The sequence below is a fragment of the Myxine glutinosa genome, chromosome 3, assembly GCF_964187855.1.
Source record: "Myxine glutinosa chromosome 3, kmMyxGlut1.1, whole genome shotgun sequence".
NCBI lineage: Eukaryota > Metazoa > Chordata > Myxini > Myxiniformes > Myxinidae > Myxine > Myxine glutinosa.
The window spans coordinates 19,707,508-19,722,553 of record NC_136263.1 but is presented as its reverse complement, the minus strand read 5'-3'; the positions used below and the strand labels follow the sequence as shown (position 1 = coordinate 19,722,553).

Genomic DNA, 15,046 nt, shown 5'->3' with positions numbered 1-15,046 from the left:
GTGTGTGTGTGTGTGTGTGTGTGTGTGTGTGTAAGTGTAACACGGCTAACGGTATGATTGGCAGGAAACGGGTCTGGAGATTGACGTCATATTTGATATCTTATCTTGTGGCTCTCGGGAACAAACAGTTCGAGATATTAAAGGATCGCGAGTAAACACCCAACCGTTCAGGACCATTTGAAAGGTGAAAAAACGACACCATAGGCATAGTCATTAATGGCGAATATATCTTTCTGCCATTTATGTAAATCATCCTGTTGTAGCGACCCATGGGTCACCCAAGCGAGACCAGCAACAGAATCTCCTTGCTCCAGCCGGTGACGTAACAGGCGGGCAAACCACGGCGCCGGGGTGGCCGGTCACGTGACCACCAAAGCGTGCCACGGGTGCGGTTATAATCCTTTGCACCTGCCGGTCACGTGACCACCAAAGCGCGCCTCGCCTGAGAGGCGGGGCTTTCGGTTTCGGTTGTGCTTTCTGGTTTTGATATATATATGCAGCTCGATAAACGGGCTTTTCAGAGTTCCCGAGTTGGTTTTTACAATAAACATCTTCTCGGACGAGTTTGTGTCTTGCCCGTCACTTCGTCCGTCTCAAGCAAGGGCCCTGCTCTTCACTGTCAGAGATTAAATCACATTTATGAATTTTTCGTTTGCGCGCATTTTCTTGTTTTTAAAAGGTTACGTTCGATCACGGACAGAAACCATAATTTGGCCATACTCGTACAGGCTTTAATCGGCGTAAATATCCCCCTCCTGCGTCAAATTGCTTTGTAAGGGAACATATGCCAATTATTATAACAATTATTGTTAAATTACGTTTGTTTCCGTAATGTCTGAAGTGCTTGCATTGCCGATTGCGTCTCTGAGTTGTTGACCACGCAGTTCTTTGGGCGGTGTGTGATACGCGGATAATATTATTTAATTTATTTTTAAATCTTATTACAAGTGTGATGCTTGAAGTTGAATATGTGAATGTGAATATATGAATGTGAATATGTGAATGAAGTGAAATTAAGGAGTTAAAAGGTAATCTTGTGTTATATACGGTTCGTGGAAGACGAGAAGGTCAGTGTGGAGGAAGTGCATGCAAATATGAAAGGATTGAGAAAACGCGCGTTAAGCTTAAAGCTGTGAGGTGGTTGTATGTGGATTGTGGAAGATCTGAGGTAAAGATGGTGATGGTGGAGTTTGTGTTGGTGAGGCGGCAACTAGACATAAACTCGTTAATGAGTAACAATGCTTGCACGATTAATTAGCATAATCGTATATAGAACTTGTCTTTTTGCACTTCTCGTTTTATCCTCTGAAAGTGCAAGTGTGTTTTTATTTTTTACTCCCAATCAGCTAATCTAGTGGGTTTGATTCCGGCCCGGCGAGAAAACTGCCTGACTGGTGCCTCGCAGGTATGAGTACCCCACCCTTTCGAGTTTGGAGTGACGTTAAGCCGGGTGTCCTGTATGCATGTCCATCAACTATTCTCTCTAGGGCCGGTGCAAGGGTATTACTAATCGTATTACAATATTACTATTAGTTTTACAATATTACTATTAGTATTACAATATTACTATTGGTATTAGGCGCCCCCCAACCCTCAATCCTCACCCCTTCCAACCCCCAGCCACCTCACCCCTTCCAACCCCCAGCCACCTCACCCCTTCCAACCCCCAGCCACCTCACCCCTTCCAACCCCCAGCCACCTCACCCCTTCCAACCCCCAGCCACCTCACCCCTTCCAACCCCCAGCCACCTCACCCCTTCCAACCCCCAGCCACCTCACCCCTTCCAACCCCCAGCCACCTCACCCCTTCCAACCCCCAGCCACCTCACCCATTCCAGCCACCTCACCCCTTCCAATCCAACCCCCAGCCACCTCACCCATTCCAGCCACCTCACCCCTTCCAACCCCCAGCCACCTCACCCCTTCCAACCCCCAGCCACCTCACCCCTTCCAACCCCCAGCCACCTCACCCCTTCCAACCCCCAGCCACCTCACCCCTTCCAACCCCCAGCCACCTCACCCCTTCCAACCCCCAACCACCTCACCCCTTCCAACCCCCAGCCACCTCACCCCTTCCAACCCCCAGCCACCTCACCCCTTCCAACCCCCAACCACCTCACCCCTTCCAACCCCCAGCCACCTCACCATTTGCAACCCCCAGCCACCTCACCACTTGCAACCCCCAGCACCTCACCACTTGCAACCCCCAGCTCCTCACCATTTGCAACCCCCAGCCACCTCACCACTGCAACCCCCAGCCACCTCACCACTTGCAACCCCCAGCCACCTCACCACTTGCAACCCCCAGCCACCTCACCACTTCCAACTTTCAGTCCCCTCACTCCTTCCCACCCCACTCTTGCAACCCCCCCCCTCACTCCTTCCCACCTCTCACCCCTCCCTGCCTTCCCAAGCCCCCTCCCCTCCGAAAACCCCCCTGCTCCCCTCCAACAACCTCCCTACCCCCCTCACCCCTTCCCACCCCCCTCACCCCTTTCCACTCCCACAACCCCTCTTCAACCCTCTCCCCTCCTCCCAACCACTCACCCTCCTCCCAACCACTCACCCTCCCAACCACAAGCAATTGTTGCTGTGCCAAGGATTGGGGAAAAAAATAATTAAATTTCATAGTTTTTCCTTGGGGTTCTGAATCGGCTCATCGTCTGTTTCATATGTGAACTGCTTCCTGCTTCTCCTCGTACAGACTGAATTTGGTTCAAAGTGTGCATTCTACTTTCCTTCGTCACTCCTGCAGTCTACAAGAAACTTCTTGGTTTCTCTTAGTTGCTCAATGGCGTCATGGTATGTCAAAGTTTTTCCGTTTTTTTTTTTTTTTTTTTTTTTTTTCTTCCCTCTTCCCTCCTCTCTCCTCTCTCCTCTCTCCTCTCTCCTCTCTCCTCTCTCCTCTCTCCTCTCTCCTCTCTCCTCTCCCGTAGGTATTCCTGGGGGTGGGGTGGAGAGAGGGCAGTGCAAGGAGAGTGAGGAAGAGAGTTTTTGATAAAGATAGCCACCCCATCACCAGGACGAGCCTCAGGTCTATCATACCGGAGGAGGGAGTAACCAGGAAGAGATATTAAGGAATCAGACATCTTGAAGAAGGAAAGTTTCTGTTAAGCAGATCAAGTCTGGATTGTCAGAAGCAACCTGAATTGAGAGATCAATCAGGTTTGAGCGAAGGCCCCGGATGTTTGAGGTCCATACCGTTAATGAGGAGAGAGGGGGAGCATCGGGTGCAGGACAGGACATGGGAGGGGAGGGGTAGGGTCAGATGAAGGACGAGAGGAGGAGGTAGGAAGAGCAGTTGATTGTGTGTCAGAGATTACAGAAGAGTTACAAGAAAGGGAAGGATGAGTAGGACGAAAGGTTTGATGGTGATGGGATGAGGCACAGTGTGGGGTTGTTTGAAGGGGGGAAGGGGGGCAGAGGAAAGTAGAAGGTTGGGGGAGGTGGAGGTGTGAGATAGAAGGGAGACGAAGTGGGGAGGAGGCAGCTTTGAGAAGGAGGTGGGAGGAGGGAGAATTTGGGAGGGATGGTTGCGGGGGAGATTTGAAGGGGAGGGGTTGGGGGGGAGTTTTGAATGGGAGGGGCAAGGGGGGAGTTTAGGAGGGGAGTGGCAAGGGGGGAGATTTGGAGGGGAGGGGCATGGGAGGAGATTTGGAGGGGAGGGGCAAGGGGGGAGTTTAGAAAGTGGATGATTAATGAAAGATGAACATTTATAACAAATTGGTTTTGTTGTGATTTTCAAGTTAGCACTCCGCTTAAGAACGATGGAGGAGGGGTGGAATGAATGAGAATTTAGAGCATGTAGTGAGAAAGAATTATCAGAGATTGAATATTTTTTAAAAATGGAATGAGTTAAAGAGGAAATTGAAAGGAGCCTTTTAAATGGGAAGAAAAACAGCGTGTTGTAATAAACCACTGAATAAAACACTGCAGGGGAAAGTTTAAACATATTTAAACAGAACCGTGAAAAACAATCTTTTTTTCACAAAAATACCACCGGTAGAGGGCCTTGATGGACAACCACGAGTCACTTGAACAGGGCAAAACGTGGAAGGCAAGGTAAGGGGTTAATGGGGGCGGGGCGGGTCAGCGCACATGGACAGAGGCGCACGATGGGACAAAAGCACACGAGGAGAAAGGGAAATGTTTTTTTTTTCTTTGTTTTTTTTTTCTTTGTTTTTTTTTTCTTTGTTTTTTTTTTGTGGTGGGGTGGGGGCTACAATGTTAGACAAAGAGTAGATGTTCGGTGAAGTTTGGGGGAGAAGGGAAAATCAAAAAACCTAGCAAAAACAGCGAAGGAAGGAACAAACTCAGACGGGGGAAGCCTGAGACTGCAAGGCCTCACACGCGGCGTGGCAAACAGAAACGATTAATTTATGAAAGATAAACACCGAGAAACTTCCAAGGGGCACACTATAGGTTCACACACCGAAAGATAAATACAGTTTCGACAAAATACAATTGTGAACAATGATTTAACTTTGAAAACGTGGAGACCGTGTGGAGCTTCGAAAATCTGTGACGTCGTCTCCAAGATCTCGCGCGATCGAGATTGTTTGCTCGAGATTGATCGAGATTTTTGGGTTGTTTGCTCGTCATGTTGATCTCAAAGTGGATGTCGTACCACACAAGAAAACACAAACTTGAAACGAGAAATGCCTTTGGCAAGAGCTTGTGCATCTACACGTGTGGTATTGTCAGACGATCCTGTTAGGGTAGTGTCATCAGAGATTTCAATTGGTGCATCATATATCACCGAGCTGATCGTGAAGAAGTTTCAAGACCTTACTTTGACATCCCCACCTTATTTCACTTGATGGTTTCACTGTAAGGTTAGGCACATGGAACATTAGAATTTGCCAATGACGTATTGAAGCTGAGAAATACGCATTTCTTTTTGAAAAATTTGAAAATTATACTACTCGATGCATTTTCCTGCAATCTGGGGAGAAATATTCATGCCTCAATTTTAGGCATTTTATCCCTGTATCTTTTGATTTTTGGGGATTGATTTTGAAAAACGGGATTCGAAATTAGATGGAAAACATACATAGTCAGACAGAAAAAGTACTTGTGTAAGTGATAAAACAAAGATTTATTTAGCAGAAGTGCTCAGTCATGAGGGTTTTTGAATGATTTATCCAGAGCATCACATTATGGAAATAATTAATCCAGTCACTGAAATCCTCTACCCATGGAACAATACAATCGGACCTGTTTTAAAATCAGCACTGATTCATCAAATCAAATGCGTCCTTGTCGCAACTGTCTAGTTTTATTTTACTTTTCACCAAGTGTATTTGCGAAGAGCATCCTCCGTGGATATCTAAAATCAAAATCAGGGGGGAGGGGGGTGTGCCGCTTGTGCCCCCCTCTAAATCCGCCTCTGTCAAAAGTTCGCTACGAAAAACGCCACGTTAGCACCAGGAATGGTCATGTTATTAACCCAACCCTTGTGCGGTATATAGATTACAGTAGATCTTTGCTAAGTTCTGTCTGTAAAACTTACCTCACGGATGTCGGAATTCCTCCAAATTTCTTTGTTTAGCGTTATCAACAGCATTAGCGACTGTTTAAAAACCTAATCATACGTGTTTGTGGTTTATAATATTTTTTACTTCTGGTAGAGGCCGTTGGGCCGTTGCTCCCACGAAAACGCCATGATAAGTTATTTAAAAACGTTGACTCGATGTTTGTTCAAGGAGGAAAAAACCCCTTGGGGAGGTGGGATATTATTGGTATTAATATTGTTACGGAACCCAACGTCGGCCTATGGTTCCCCTTTGAGGGGGGATTAGTCCCCTCATTTGTTACTGACAGACGTGGTCCCTGAAGCTGCACCGCGACCTCCGGAAAGGCCGGTGAGCAGCTTCGTTCGCGACCGCGGATAAGATGTTAATTTGCTGAGCGGATGGCAGCCGCGGCCCGAACCGTTAACAATGACTAGACCCGGTTCCTTAACGTTGGCCAAATCGTGCCACAGGTATTCAATTGGGAAAAGACAAAGATGACGGATGTGAAGAAGAAGACGCCGAACGCAAAAGGTTGGAATACGACTATTATTTATTATTACTATTTGCACAATGAAAGAAACCAAGGAAGAAGGAAGGATAATAAAATAATGTAGAAAGGGGGACGGACCAGAAGGACACAGTGAAACTCTAGCTTAACTAAACAGGCTTAACTTATTACCCAGGACAGAACACACAAAACAAACTCACGTACACAAAAGGATGGAAGGACAGGAATCGTTTGGAGGGATGAGCAGGTGGAATCACAGGGCACAGCGAGCAGGTCCACTCCGGGCGGGAAGCGAGGAGCCGGCAGCTCCTTGTATTCGGCTTTACACCGCACACCGGCAGGGTCACTCGCTGCCCCGTCAGGGCTTCACGCGGCTGGTTGAAACGGGGCTGGTTGAAGCGGCTCTTTGTCAGGCTTTTTGTATCTCTCACGCAACTCTTTCTTGTCAAAGGCTTTTCGTATCTCTCACGCAACTCTTTCTTGTCAAAGGCTTTTCGTATCTCTCACGCAACAACAACCCAAAGGCTTCCGCGCGCGCTTATATATTGCCTCCGGCGATCAAGCCGCCGGCCGCTAGGACACGCCCATCGGTGAGCTCGCCTCGGCCCTGATTGGTCGCGAGGGCTCACCGACCCCGCCCCTAGAGGAGGCGTTGGTAAGGCCACGCCTTGTTCCCAGCGCTGGGCCGACTCCTCCCACCTTTTGGCTCCGAGATGACCTCATGGCTAATGGAGTCTTGCAGCGAAAACAACAACCCACAGCTGCAGCAGAATTCAGCGAACCGCTCAATGCAGTTGGCAATTGAGGAAAGGGGAATCCATGGAGGTTCTGGGGAAATTGAAAGGGGATACTACCTTGTCTGGATTCGGTGCAATGGAGTGTCAATTAATGGAAGACACAGCCTTAATCTAATACACACAATAAGGAGATAACTACTGAACAGGGAGGAAATCTATGATTTGGCTACGTGATGGTATATGACCTAACTAAGGGACGCCCTTTGACCTTTATACACAGAATGGAGGCAGGAGGGTGGTCTTTACAATTCATTACACAATAAAAAAACACAATTCTCATATCCACAACAATATTGTTTTGTAATAACATTAATATTATGCTATTATTGTTAGTTTTGTTATTAGACGTGGCCTTGGGAAAACGCCACGATAAAGCTAACTTAATATGGATATACACCTCAACGTGCAACCCCATTGACGGCAATTGCGGGGAAAGCCCGCTCGGGGGAGAAAACCCCTTGGGGAGGGGGGGGGCAAATGAATGCGCTACAACCTTCATTGTGTAACCCTTAGTCATCCTGTCAAGCTTGGTTTAGATTGGATAGATAGACAGACAGTCAAGACAGACAAACACCAAATTGCGTATTTTATTACGACGATGTGCACTGCAAGGAACAACCAAGGCTCGTGGATTAGCGTTTAAAATTCTTTGTTTCATACCGTTTTCTTTCCCCTTCATATTGCTTCCATTATCATAGCCTTGACCACACAAGTGTTCAATAGGCAGTTACATCTCTTCTAACTGGTGAAGCGTAGTGTTCGTCATACCAGCACCAGTTGTCTGTTTTATTAGTGCAGATTTTATTTTTTATGTCAACATGAGCAGATTTTAGGATTTCTTCTCTGATGGTGACGAAGTAAGATGGTAAGAGCTGAATCAGTTGTGTATCTTTCCCAAGGTAATGTACCTTTTTTTTTTTTTTTTTTTTTCTTCTTCTTCTTCATTCTCTGTGAGAATGTCTCATTCTCATTGTCTCATGTCACATTCTCATTGTCACATGTCTCATTCTCTGTTATCTTGCGAAGTTGCTCATCCATAAGTGATTCAAAGAAAGCTAAATATTCCACAAATTTCAGGAAGTTCCCATACCTAGAAGTGTGCAGTTTTTTGTGTTCTCCAAAAAGTCAGATTTTGCAACATATGGTCACAAAACATAGTTCATTTGAGTCCTGATCATCACAACTATCAATCTCCATATAAAACATGTTTAATTTGTAGCAGTAACTACTGAGACATGTCAGATTCCAGTTGCAGCCTCGTTTTGTGGTGGCCATCTTGGATATATGCTAATTATGAGGTGTTAACGAAGTCGAAAGTGTCTGCCCTGGATCAGACTTCGTAGAGGACATATGAAAGGTCATTTGGGCCGAGTTTGGTGATTTATTCCTGCCGAATATGGACTCTAACAGAGGGGACTACAATAACACCTCCAAAAATGATGTATACAGCGATTCATAGGTGTGAAGATCAGGCATTCAATGACATGAGTGAGGAAAGTGAAAAAAAATTTTTTTTGAATGTTTTATTGTACAGAAACAGTTGTGGCCTGTTCCAAGCCAAAACAAAATGCTGGCTTAAGACCCCTGCAAGGTGGAAGCGGGCTGACCAAGATGGCACGCTGCCATCTTGGTAAGACTTATTTTGGTTTTTCATATGAGCCACCCCATTAATTATCTTCAAAAGGGGTGTGTAAATTTACGCAAATACCAGTTTTCATTCAGACACTTCCTTGGAGTTCCCTTAGTATGCATGAAATGTTTTGAGCCACTAAATTTCACCATTTTGGAGTTAGGAGGACGCACACACAGGTTGTGATTTGCGTGTACAGTGTGGTTTATAATATTTTTACCTCTGGTAGAGGCCGTTGGTCCGTTGCTTCCACTGAAACGCCATGATAAGCTACTTATAAACGTTGTGGTTTATATACATGCACATTATGGTTTATACACATATTTGGCTTTGGTTTTGATTTTGGTTTTGGTTTTGGTTTGGCATGTTTTGTTTATTTTGCGTGACATCATATGTTGTGTATTTTACGCATACACTATTTTTCTGCATTATATACACACATACATATTGTGCACGTTTTATTGTTTACACACATGTTGCGTGTGACGTGTTGTACAGTGCTATGTTATGTACATTAATCGTGTGTGTGACACATTGCGCATATTTTGTGCACACACACACACACACACACACACACACACACACACACACACACACACACACACACACACACACACACACATACACACACACACATACACATACACATACACATACACATACACACACACACACACCACACACGAAGATGGATACATTGAGTCCTGAGAGGGTGTTTCATTCCACCTTCTGAAACCCGCATTTGTAGTTAACAGCCAACGACACACGCACGCACACACCACTTTTTAATTATTTGCATTTATTATTTGTAAATCCACGATGGCTGCCACATCACGAGACCTACAGTCGTGGCCAAAAATATTGGCACCCTTGCACTTTTTTCAAATAACTCACAATTTTCTCGACAAATAAATTCAAATTGACAAAAGTATTTGGCCTCCACAATTCTTTATTTCACTGTTAATATTACAGGACCTTTGTTTTTGATTCCAAACTTAATATATCCTTTTAAATCAGAAAATAAAAAGAAATGGCATTGACAAAATTATTGACACCCAAGACTTAATATTTGGTAGCACAGACTTTGTACAAAATAACTGCAGTCAAGCACTTCCTATAGCCATGAATGAGCTTCCTCCACCTCTCTACTGGCAGTTTGTCCCACTATTCTTGTGCAAACTGCTCCAGTTCTCCCAGATTTGAAGGGTGCCTTCTCCCAACTGCTGTTTTCAGATCTCCCCACAGGTGTTCAATGCGATTTTGATCTGGACTCATTGCTGGCCACTTCAGAACAGTCCAGTGTTTTGTCTTGAACCATTCCTGGGTGCTTTTTGAAATGTGTTTGGGGTCATTTAGTCTAGTAGGAAGACTAGGTCCCCCTGCACCCCCCGGAGATATACTTCTAATCAGTGTTTCTAGATTGGAAAAAATGTGTAGAAAATGACTAGCTATGGCCCCAAGCTGAAAAAATGTCCCACATACCATTTTTATGCAAATTACTGCTGCCATTATCAAAAAAACGATTTTTGACATATCTCAGCCAATATTGCAGATAATTGAAAAATGAAGGTGTCTAGACCCATGTTTTGAAGGGCATAGATCATGATAGAACTATTCATAACATGATTACATGTGTCTATGGTATACTAGTATGCTAATTAGTGCTTTTTGCACCCATAGTAAGCAGGTCCTTGGCCCCTGGGTGCGTGCTTTCCAGATTTGTCAGGTGGACTTCCAGCCAAGTCAGATATCTGTAAAGTACAGAGAGGGAAATACTGTAGACATTTATTGGAATAGCTCCTCTCATAATACATGAACCCAAGTATCAATTAAAATCTACTCAGTGATGGTTATACATTTTACCATGTATGCTACACAAACCTGGAGTAGTTGTGTCCGTCAAAGGCGAAGAAGATATCTGCCATCTCTCCGTTACACTTGTGAAACAGCTGGAGGTTGTTGGTCTTCACAGAGTGGAGGAGCATGAAGACAAGATGGCAGTGGGTAATGAACGACATCCAGAAGGCAGCTGTCTTCCCCAGGTGGCCCTTGCGCACCTTTTCCTCAAAGGCATGGTACTTTTTGATGAGGAGTAGAGTTGAGGGGTCTTTGAGGGCTTCATCGAGGTGCTCTCGGTTGCAAGACTGGGTCATTCTGAGAAGCACAGCAGGGTCAGAGATCATGATGTTCTCCTCCTCAGTGAATCTCTCCATCAACAGCCTCTCCATTGCCTCACACACTGTTTTGAGGCAAAAGAGGGACTTTGCGTAGGCCTTTCCACTGAGAACACCTTTGAGAGATCCACTTGTTACTAGTTGTGCCTCAAAGAGAATCTCTGCATATCCAGAACCACGCATCTTGTGTCCAGTGAGCATCCCGATGTAGTTCATGGATGTGTGGAAGGGTCCAATCGTTACTACATGACTAGCAAATTCATTTGGCCAGCGCCAGATGATGGGAAGGGCTTTCATGCAGACACCCAGATCAAATGTATTCAGGACCCATCTCTGACCCACCTCAGCAGTTGCTGCCTCGGAACGCTTCAGTAGCTCACGAACAACTGCGTTGTCTGTGATCGGTTGGTGGATAGGCGTGCAGTAGTCGACTGTTGATTTGCTGGGTGGGGGAGAACCAGTTGCAGAGGTGAAACCCCCTAGCCCAGGCACAGGCTGCAGGCCACAGCTTCCGATGTATCTGATGAAGAGCCAGATGTAGTACTCTTGCATCGTAGTGGCATAGACTGTGTCATTCTCTGCTGGCGGTGTGAATGATGAGCCTTCAGGGAACTTCGGGCCAACGCGAGTAAAGTGCAAGGGTGGGAGAGTTTTTGGTGTGTCGACCTTCAGGCTACGCTGTTGTGACCTATTGATGGTAGGTAGCATTCGGTCCTTGCTGCTCTCGAACCCGGGCTTGACCTCCTGCACCATGATTCCTCCAGCACTGTTTACAATGTTGCTGCCGTGCACACTGGTAGTGGTTTTATTCAAGTTGTCCCACTCACAGTGGAATACAAGGTTGCCCTCTCCTGTCACAATTTGTGGTGTACGATAAGTTGAGACTTCATCCAGGACCTTGGCGAGAGCAGTTTCCAACTCCAAGGCGAAATCGTAGCTCTCAGAGTGTCCAAGCCTGTGTAGTATTGTGGTGAGCTGTTTGCTTCGGAACAGGTGCCTTACAGTCACACAGAGGAGAATGTGCTTTGGTAACTTCCATTTTCCATCTGACACTGCACGGCACAGATCTTGTCCAATGGAGAAGACCAGACGCTTCACCTTTTCTGTCTCGATGCCCTCCTTGCCAGTCATTAGCACGCTGAGAAAGCGGACAAGGTCTGGAGGTAGGATGTCTTCAGGATTGAGCTCCATGTCTTCAGCTGTTGGTGGCCATGGTTGGTCTTTACACTCTCTGAAAGCCTGTAGAATACCCTGGCGAAGTTGGAGGGCAACATTTTGGTTTTTGTTTGTGCTTCCGAGTGTGAATGCTCGTGCGAGAGCATTGGAAACTGTTATGTTTGAGCTGTGCACAAGCCAGAAAGAAATGACATCACATTTGTCATGATCAACCTTCGTGAAGTGGATATGCTCCTTGATTGGGTCATTCTGTAGGCGTTTCAGTAGTTTCTCTGACCGATAATTTGAGTTCTCATATCCATTCAGTTTCAGTTCCTCGACATAGAGCAAGCGCAAGGAAGAAAGCTGTAGAACTTTATTCTGCTGGATGACCTGGGTTTGAATGTATTCCAGTACTGAGTTGAATGCCTTTTCATGGGCGGCTGACATGCAAGCCTGCTCCTTTGGTGCTTCGGCTCTGTGAATCGCACGCTCATAGTTGTAGAATGCTGTGCGGAAAGCTTTAAAACATGACGGATGGTGTTTGGCCTCACATGCAAAGAGGTCTTTGTTTTTCACCTTTCGATGGAGTCGATAGAGACCCATTTTCTCAGCCCGTGTTTCGATTTGCTCCCATGCATTTTCTTTGTTTTTAAAGGATGGGAAGGTTGTAGGCCTCTCAGTATTGCGATGAGCATCTTTGGTCTCAACTTTCTCACAAAATATACACTCTGGCGGGAAGATGGGTTCAGCAGAACCTCCTGGTTTACGAGGAGAGTGATGCCATGATGAGGTTGATGGCCCTGGTTCTGTATCATCTCCCAGACGATGAAAGTGGCGGACAAAGTGCTTATAACACTTGCTGTGATATCCTACTCTTTCTAGGTCATCAGGAAGAGTTGCCGGGATCTGATCACATACTGATTGCATACGACATGGGGAGTCATGCGGTTGGTTGAGACGTCTATCCCGGATCTTTTGAAGCAGTTGCAGTTTTTCTGAAGCAGATCCTTTAATTTTACGGAGGGGCGTGAAATCCCCATGATCAGACATGGATGGTACATGAAGGATGCATGTAGGAGGAGAGCTTTGGGCTGCAGGTTCTACACTCCGTTTTCTTTTGGGCATGCTTGCTGTCGATGTCTACCATCACTGTTAAATGACAAATAAGAAATCACGAATGATGTTAAAAGTGCCTGTGAAAGGAGGCTCTGAGTTTTCAGTGAGGTAACAGAGGTTCTGAGTCATGTTCTACACTAGGGTACTTTTTAGCTGACTAAACCATGTTTAGTGGCATCAAAAGTGCTAATAGCTAAAACATCTAAATTCTTCCACACTAACGTTAGCTATCTAGGCCAATGAAACATTGTGCTAAGTTACTGTAGCTAGCTCAGCTGTCGTGCCTCTTTCTGGTTCAATTCATATACAGAAGTCAACAGATATGTCTCATGTTTGGCATTAACAAAAGTTTAAGTTACACCGACATTAGGAACATACTGTACATAGATGAGGCTAGCTTTAACGTTAGCTAACATGGTGCTAGCTGGCTCAGCTGTTATTCTGCCTGTTTATGATTTCATGCAGAAACTGAAGTCAAGAGTGTGAGTAACATTATAGTTAGCATCTTACCTGGCTAGATTGGAGGATGAATACCAAGAACAACACACAGATGGAATGGAAGACTGAACTTTCAACTGAGGTATTCAATAACATCAACGTTACCAATTGATACGAGCGCGCGACATTACCAATTGATACGAGCGCGCGAGCGCGCATGTTACATGGATGGAAATGTAAAATGGCAGCTATAGCAGCACTAATTTGGATCTCTAGTCTGTCATTTCTGCACTGTGATTGGATAACATAAAAAAATATGTTTGGGAGTTAACAGCAGGAGTTGGTAGATTTTACGTGGGCTGGGTGAGAAACCTTTAAATAAGCAAGTGAAAATCTCTCGCAATACAAAGTCAATGGTGGGAAGAAAAGTTGAGTGGTACCAATGTTACTGCCAATGTCCCGCCCCTATGCAAGACTCAGGAGCATCTTGTTGACATTTAACCTTGAAAATACCTGGGTTTAGACCCCTTATGTACCATGTTAAGTTATCTGCAGTATTAACGTATCCTTATCATTTGTAAAACTGATTATTTTGTAATTACAGCATTAATATGCATACTAGTATACCATAGACACATGTAATCATGTTATGAATAGTTCTATCATGATCTATGCCCTTCAAAACATGGGTCTAGACACCTTCATTTTTCAATTATCTGCAATATTGGCTGAGATATGTCAAAAATCGTTTTTTTGATAATGGCAGCAGTAATTTGCATAAAAATGGTATGTGGGACATTTTTTCAGCTTGGGGCCATAGCTAGTCATTTTCTACACATTTTTTCCAATCTAGAAACACTGATTAGAAGTATATCTCCGGGGGGTGCAGGGGGACCTAGTCTTCCTACTAGACTAATTGTCCTGCTGCAAGACCCATGACCTTCGATAGAGACCCAGCTTTCTGATACTGGGTTGAACATTGCGCTCCAAAATGCCTTGGTAATCTCCTGATTTCATGATGCCATGCACACATTCAAGGCACCCAGTGCCAGAAACAGCACAGCAACCCCAAAACATCACTGAACTTCCTCCATGTTTGACTGTAGGGAAGGTGTTATTTTCGTTGAAGGCTTCATTTTGTTTTCTGTAAACATAGAGATGATGTCCTTTACCAAAAAGCTCTAATTTGGTCTCATCTGTCCACAGGACATTCTCCCAGAAACATTTAGGCTTGTTCAGGTGTATTTTGGGTCTCTCTCTCTCTCAGCAATGGGGTCCTCCTGGGTCTCCTACCATAGAACCGCGTTTCATTGAGTTGGCGACGGATGGTGTAAGTTGAAACTGTCGTACGTTGTGTCTGAAGGTCAGCTTGAATCTGTTTGGCATTTGATGGAGGTGCTTTCTCCACCATTCGAATAATCCTTTGCTGCAATCTTCGATCAAGTTTTCTCTTGCGGCCACATTCAGGGAGATCGGCTACAGTGCCATGAGCTTTAAACGTCCTGATAACATTGCGTACGGTGAACACAGGAACATCAAGATCTCTGGAGATGGACTTTGTAGCCTTGAGATTGTCCATGCTTGGCTAAAATCTTGTCTGACCTCCTCAGATAATTCTCTGGTTTTCTTTTCTCCATGCTCAAACTTGGTGAGAAAAGTGATGTAAATTAATGGAGAAGGAAGTAGAGGACGGGGAAGACCGATAAAGA

General features: G+C 45.2%; 1 protein-coding gene across 8 annotated transcripts in view; it reads left to right on the top strand.

Annotated features, from left to right (window-relative positions):
- Positions 1-1,016: 1,016 nt before the first annotated feature.
- SLC43A3 (solute carrier family 43 member 3) overlaps positions 1,017-15,046 on the top strand; it is a 132,421-nt gene continuing 118,391 nt past the window's right edge. For 2 of the 8 annotated variants that reach the window (XM_078773744.1, XM_068111290.2), the window contains exons 1-2: positions 1,055-1,168; positions 1,347-1,405. The gene's annotated coding sequence lies outside the window, so the exon portion shown is untranslated. Of the gene's footprint in view, positions 1,199-1,346; positions 1,406-15,046 lie in introns of all 8 variants that reach the window. The other 6 variants (XM_078773742.1, XM_078773739.1, XM_078773741.1 and 3 more) reach the window with 6 other exon arrangements.